This window comes from Saccopteryx bilineata, chromosome 6 (genome assembly GCF_036850765.1).
Source record: "Saccopteryx bilineata isolate mSacBil1 chromosome 6, mSacBil1_pri_phased_curated, whole genome shotgun sequence".
In the NCBI taxonomy this organism is placed as follows: Eukaryota; Metazoa; Chordata; class Mammalia; order Chiroptera; family Emballonuridae; genus Saccopteryx; species Saccopteryx bilineata.
In genome coordinates, this window is record NC_089495.1 from 81,000,209 (window position 1) to 81,006,208 (window position 6,000).

Below are 6,000 nucleotides of genomic sequence, written 5' to 3' on the forward strand. Positions count from 1 at the left end.
TTTTTTCAGTTGACAATCTAAGGGAAAAGAGGTCAATGTCCTTTACTAAACAGTCAGGTACTGCATGTGTTAAAAACTTTTTGCAGCACACTAGTTGAAAATTGCTGCCCTAGGAGATAGAAATTTCTTTGCTCCATTATAATCTTATGAAACCACTGTCGTATATGCAGTTTATTGTTGACTGAAATATCCTTATACAGGCATGATTGTATTTGTGAAGATGTGGTACAAGCATTTGATTCTCATGGGGCAGCTCTAGCAAAATAATTGTAGCTCTTCTCTTATGCTTTAGGAGTCAAGTAATAGGCATTGACCTAGTGGGGTTTCCACAAGAACAGTCCCAATTACTCCTGGATACTCCTGACTGTGTCATCCCAGGTTTGCTGCATTGTTTTGTAAGGTTCAGGCAATGCTATTAATCATTCCGGATGCCCTTGACAAGCATGTGTTAACAGAATTGTATCTGCTCAGAGAAAAATTTTTCCTGTAATTCATATGAATTTGCTTGATGGGTTTGTTGGGCTACTCTTATTAGGAAAAATGTAGCATTCATACTCGCTTATATGGTCTCTGTAGAAATTTCGTGGGCAAACTAATACACTGCACACTCCGCCTTTCTGTTTAAAATGATTACATTGGACTCTGTTATCTGCAACTAAGAAGCCTCACTGAAAAGGCACTCTTGCCCTTTTACTTCATGCCTGATAGTGATACTGCCACTCAGTGTGATTCTCTCTTGTTTTCTCTTTTGTTTCTAGTTTAGCTATTTACAATGTCTATATTGTATGAAACAGTATGCAAAATTGGAAGGGACTTTCTTGGTAATCATTCTCTTTCATATGACTCACAAAGAAAAAAAAACATTCAGTAAAAAATATTGTGTAAAGGCTGACACTTCATATTCTCAGGTATGTTTTCTAAATTATATTATTTTCTTTGAAATGAAACCAAGCTTGAAATTCTATGTATGTGGAATCAAATAAAAAAATAACTATTTTTCTTCAGGAAAGGCTTGTTTCAGTAAGACACTTACTTGAGAAACAAAATCATTGTTAAAGTATTTCATAAGTAAAGACATGTAAGCAGCAATAATTTTATGTTCATTTTTTTTCTCTATCAAGAAATATAATCTTCAAAAGTAAGAGAAGCAATGTCCTAGAAATTAAGGTTCTTATCTTTATTATTATTATTAATATTTTTAAAATGTTATTCTGGTTTTTTTTATAGAGAGAAGAGAGACAGAGAGAGAAACAGAGAGGAGAGGGAGGAGCAGAAAGCATTAACTTCCATATGTGCCTTGACCAGACAAGCCCAGGGTTTCAAATCAGTGACCTCAGCATTCCTAGGTCAATGCTTTAGCCACTGCACCACCACAGGTCAGGCAGCTCTTGTCTGTCTTAACAACAACAACACTTTGTCCCCAAAGCCTGGCAGACTTCCTAACACCTAATAGATGTTCAAACAGTATTTGTTTATTAAATAAATGAAGATTGGTACAGTACAGTGCCTGGAAAATATCCCATTAAAAAAGAGAGGCATTTTAATCACGTGACTGACATCAGATTTGTATTTTAAAGCTCTTTTAGAAGGTTTGTAGATTTTAAATGATCAAGGCAAAAACTGGAGAAAAATATGAAGAAACATTTTAGCAGTGATGAGTGCAAGTCCTACGTTACCTAACCTATTAAATTCCATTATACAAAGTTATCTTACAACCCTAAAAACACATTGTAGTTTCCTGTTGACTTAAATTTCTCCCAGTCACTCTAGGCTCTGATTTTTTGCATCTACTGAATTCTCATTATTCACTCTATATAATATGGCTGATTTTTTATCTCTGCTGTGATAGTGATAAAAATATTAATCATTGCATCAGTAAACATTGAGCCAGAGAAGCAGAACTGTGTGTTTGTGGGAGTCTGTGTATCTGTGTGTATTGAAGTAGAGCAGAGTTTGCCCCAAAACATGCCTCTTTGAGATATAGTTATTATTATTAATTTTCATGATTTGATTTGAGCCAAACTGTTGACAATTGCCAGGAAGCAAACTCTCAATGGATTAAGAAAGTGCTTTGGAAAATGATGGCTTCAGCACTTATTTTTTACATCAGAATTAAAGGGGAAGACATAAGGGGGTTACATGATATTTACTGGTGGTAGATTAGGCGGGTGGGAGAAAGCAGAGAGAGGAAATCTTTGAGACTGGATAACGAGTAAAAATGTATGTACTCAAAGGTCTTTTATATAGTCAGGCATAAGATAGTTAACAGTTAAAATTAACATGATTATAACAACAATGAGCAGGTTTGTGGTTTCTGCTCTGGTTGGGTTGCTCTGTCCTGTTTGGGCAGGAAAAAAATTACATTTCAATGGTATGTTATTGTAGATTCAAAAGAGAGCAGACAGGCTTGGCTAAGGTAAGCATTGACCTTTGTTAGAGAAATACACTTCCCTAGGACATGACTACCCACCATGAGCACTTTTAGATAGAAAGTTTTAATTTAAAACCATCATGTGTGGTTTCTTTATGTTTATGAGTTTGCAAGGCCACCAGGCAGGCCTCCCCTGAATTTGTCAGTTTTGGCATGTGACCCCTTTTTCATCCATTTATTGGAATGACTTTAGTCAATAAAGTTATACAGGTTTTAAGTGTGCGTTTCTTTAATACATGATGTGTATATTGCATTATGTGCCCATCACCCACAGTCAGATCATCTTCTTTCACCATGTATTTTTCCCTCTCTACCCTTTCCAACCCTTCATTTCCCTTCCCTTTGGTAACCAACATATTGTGTCTATAAGTTTTTGTTTGTTTCTCTTGTTTGTTTATTTGTGATATTTCAGTTTTATATCCCACATATGAATGAAATCATATTATTCTTAAATTTTTCTGAATTATTTCATTTAGCATGATATTCTCAAGGCCCAGAAGGCTCAGAAAGAACCTTTGACCCTGCTCTAAACTGTCTAAAAGAATTTAAGATAGAAAGCCCTTTCCAGGAAGAGTTATCACCATAGATAGCCATAATATAATCTAAAGTTTACATGTGGTAGACAGGGAGAAATTTAGCAAGGCCCATTTAATCAAAACCCCTCTCTGTAACCCATTGTCTTTAGATGCCCCAACAAACCTATGTTTACTAACTATTAACTCTTCAGTTTTCATCGAATTCCCTTATTTCCCATTGAAGTCCCAGACTACTACCTTCTAAGCCTTAGTTCAAGATGACATATATACCTCATTTACCTTATTATCCTTTTGGTTGTTTTTTTTTTTTTTGGAATTTTTCCAAAGTGAGAAGTGGGGGGAAGGCAGACAGACAGAATCCCGCATGAGCCTGACCGGGATCCACCTGGCATACCCATTAGGGAGCGATGCTTGGTCTAGGGCATTGCTCCGCTTCAATCAAACCATTCTAGTGCCTGAGGCAGAGGCCACAGAGCTATCCTTAGTGCCCAGGCCAACTTTGCTCCAATGGAGCCTTGGCTGCGGGAGGAAAAGAGAGAGATAGAGAGAAAAAAGAGGGTAAGGGTGGAGAAGCAGATGGGCACTTCTCCTATGTGCCCTGGACAGGAATTGAACCTGGGGCTTTCACACACTAGACTGATGCTCTACCGCTGAGCCAACCAGCTAGAGCTGCCTTATTAGCCTTGGAACACTTTATGCTTATGTGAATTTTCCATGAATAATTATTAAATTTTAGAATAAATTCTTCAGTTAATCTGCTTTATGCTATTTTAATTATTTGACCAGCCATAAGCAATAAGAAGAGAAGGGGAAAAAATCTTCCTCCCTCACTCTATACATTCATATATAAAGGAATTTGTTACAGGGAAATAGTCATATATATTCAAGAATAGCCGGGTCAATAGGCAGTTCCATTTTTAATTTTTTGAGGAAACACCACACTGTTTTCCACAGTGGCTATACAAGTCTGCATTCCCACCAGCAGTGCAGGAAGGTTCCCTTTTGTCCACACCTTCACCAGCACTTATCTTGTGTAATTTGTTAATGAGTGCTATTCTGACAGGTGTGCAGTGGTATCTAAATGTGTTTTTAATTTGCATTTCTCTGATGATTAATGACATTGAACATTTTTCATATGCCTATTGGACATCTGTATGTCCTCTTTGGAGAAATGTCTATTCAGTTCCTTCGCCCATTTTTAAATTGGATTGTTTATCTTCCTGGTGTTGAGTTTTAGAAGTTCTTTATAAATTTTGGTTATTAACCCCTTATCAGACATATCAGCAAATATGTGCTACCATTGTGTGGGTCATCTTTTTATTTTGTTAATGATGTCTTTTGCTGTGCAAAAGCTTTTTAGGAATATATTCTAAGAATCCCAAAACACTGATTCAAAAGAAGATATGCACAGCCATGTTTTTTGCAGCATTGTTTACAATAACCAAGATCTGGAAACAGCCCAAATGTTCGTCAGTAGGTGAGTGGATAAAAATGCTGTGATACATGTACACAGCAGAATACTCCATAAAAAAGAAAGAAATCTTAACTTTTGTAATGGCATGGATTGACCTGCAGATTATTATGCTAAGTGAAATAAGCCAGGTGGAGAAAGAAAAAAATATCATATTAAGTCACATATATGTAGAATCTAATAATAATGTGAACTAAGGAACAAAATAGAGGCCGAGGTGGGATCACAGGTAGCAGAGAGACAGCAGTCAGAGGGAATGGGAATGAGGAGATCAGATAAGGTGAAGAGAATAATGATTATATATATATATATCTATGTGTATATCACATAGATACAATTAACAGGACAGCAAATCCCAGAGCGAAGGAGGAGAGGGAGAGAAAGGTTGTAATGGAGGCACATTGTTGGGGGTGATGGTGTTATATTGAGTGGAATACTTGAATCCATGTATTGGGAAATAAATTTGTAAAATTTGTGTTATTTGTTTTATTGTTAAAAATGGCCACAGCCCAGATATGTGATGTGTGAAATTGCTAATTACCTTCCTGTTTGGGAAGGGGCTTTGTTATGCAAATGTGTACTGAAGGAGGGTTTTTATGCCAAAATCATTTAAGAGGAGAAGAAAGAGGAAGAAGGAAGCCATGTTTATGCAGAGTGAGAGCAGGGAGGAAGTGTGCTGAGGAGAAGCAACAGCCAAGATGGCAGGGTGCTGAAGGAGAAGTCAGTTTGTGCAGAGTGTAAGAAGCCATGTTGGCAGATGGGGAACCAGAGGTGATTTAGACTGGTGGGGGGGGGGGGTCTTTGATTCTAGGAAAAACCAGAAAAGTTTCTCCTGGTTGTGGAACGAGAGAACATGTGAGACGGTTTTGGTGCCCTCTGTGTGTTTGTATTTACTCACCCACCGGCTGGTTGCAAGGCTAGAATAAAGGCATGGCCTACTAGTTTTTGACTCCACTGTTTCTTTACCATCTTCCCGAATTCAGTGAGAACCTGCATATGAATGGTCATGATGGCGGCAGCCCCTGGCCTTACACCATGTTAACACAATAAATTAAAATTTTAATAAAAAGATAAAATAATAAAATAAAAATCATGGGAGCTGCATTACCAGTCTCTGTAAGGCTGTTGTTTCCACATCTGACTTTGGAACTAGATATCCACAGACATGCTGTCATTTGCATCAGATAGATGTAATACAGGGAAGATCAGAGCAGGCTAAAACCCTCAATAACAAGCTGGATTTCTATAAGACGTACTAAAATGTGCCTCAGTTTTTTTTTGGTATGACTTTGGTTATAATTGTATCCTGTGAAAGCCTGGCCCCTTCATCACGAAATTGACATTCCCCGGTTGCTCAGAAGTCAGAGAAGCTGACGGAGGTATCCAAGGGAAGTTAAAGCAGAGATAACTGTTGCTTCCTTTCAACAATGATCAACAATGTACACAAGCTGAAAAAAGTCTGCTGCTTCCCTTTTGCCCTCCAAACGTTCAAGAATCTTCCTTGTGACCCACCTCAACTGGGAACATACAAGAAAGTGAAATTTTGGCCATGTAGTTTAGCC

At 37.5% G+C, this 6,000-nt stretch overlaps 1 pseudogene; it reads right to left on the reverse strand.

The window, feature by feature from the left end:
* LOC136309321 (phosphoglycerate kinase 1 pseudogene) overlaps positions 1 to 5,446 on the reverse strand; it is a 45,855-nt pseudogene extending 40,409 nt beyond the window's left edge.
* Between the last annotated feature and the right edge of the window lie 554 nt (positions 5,447 to 6,000).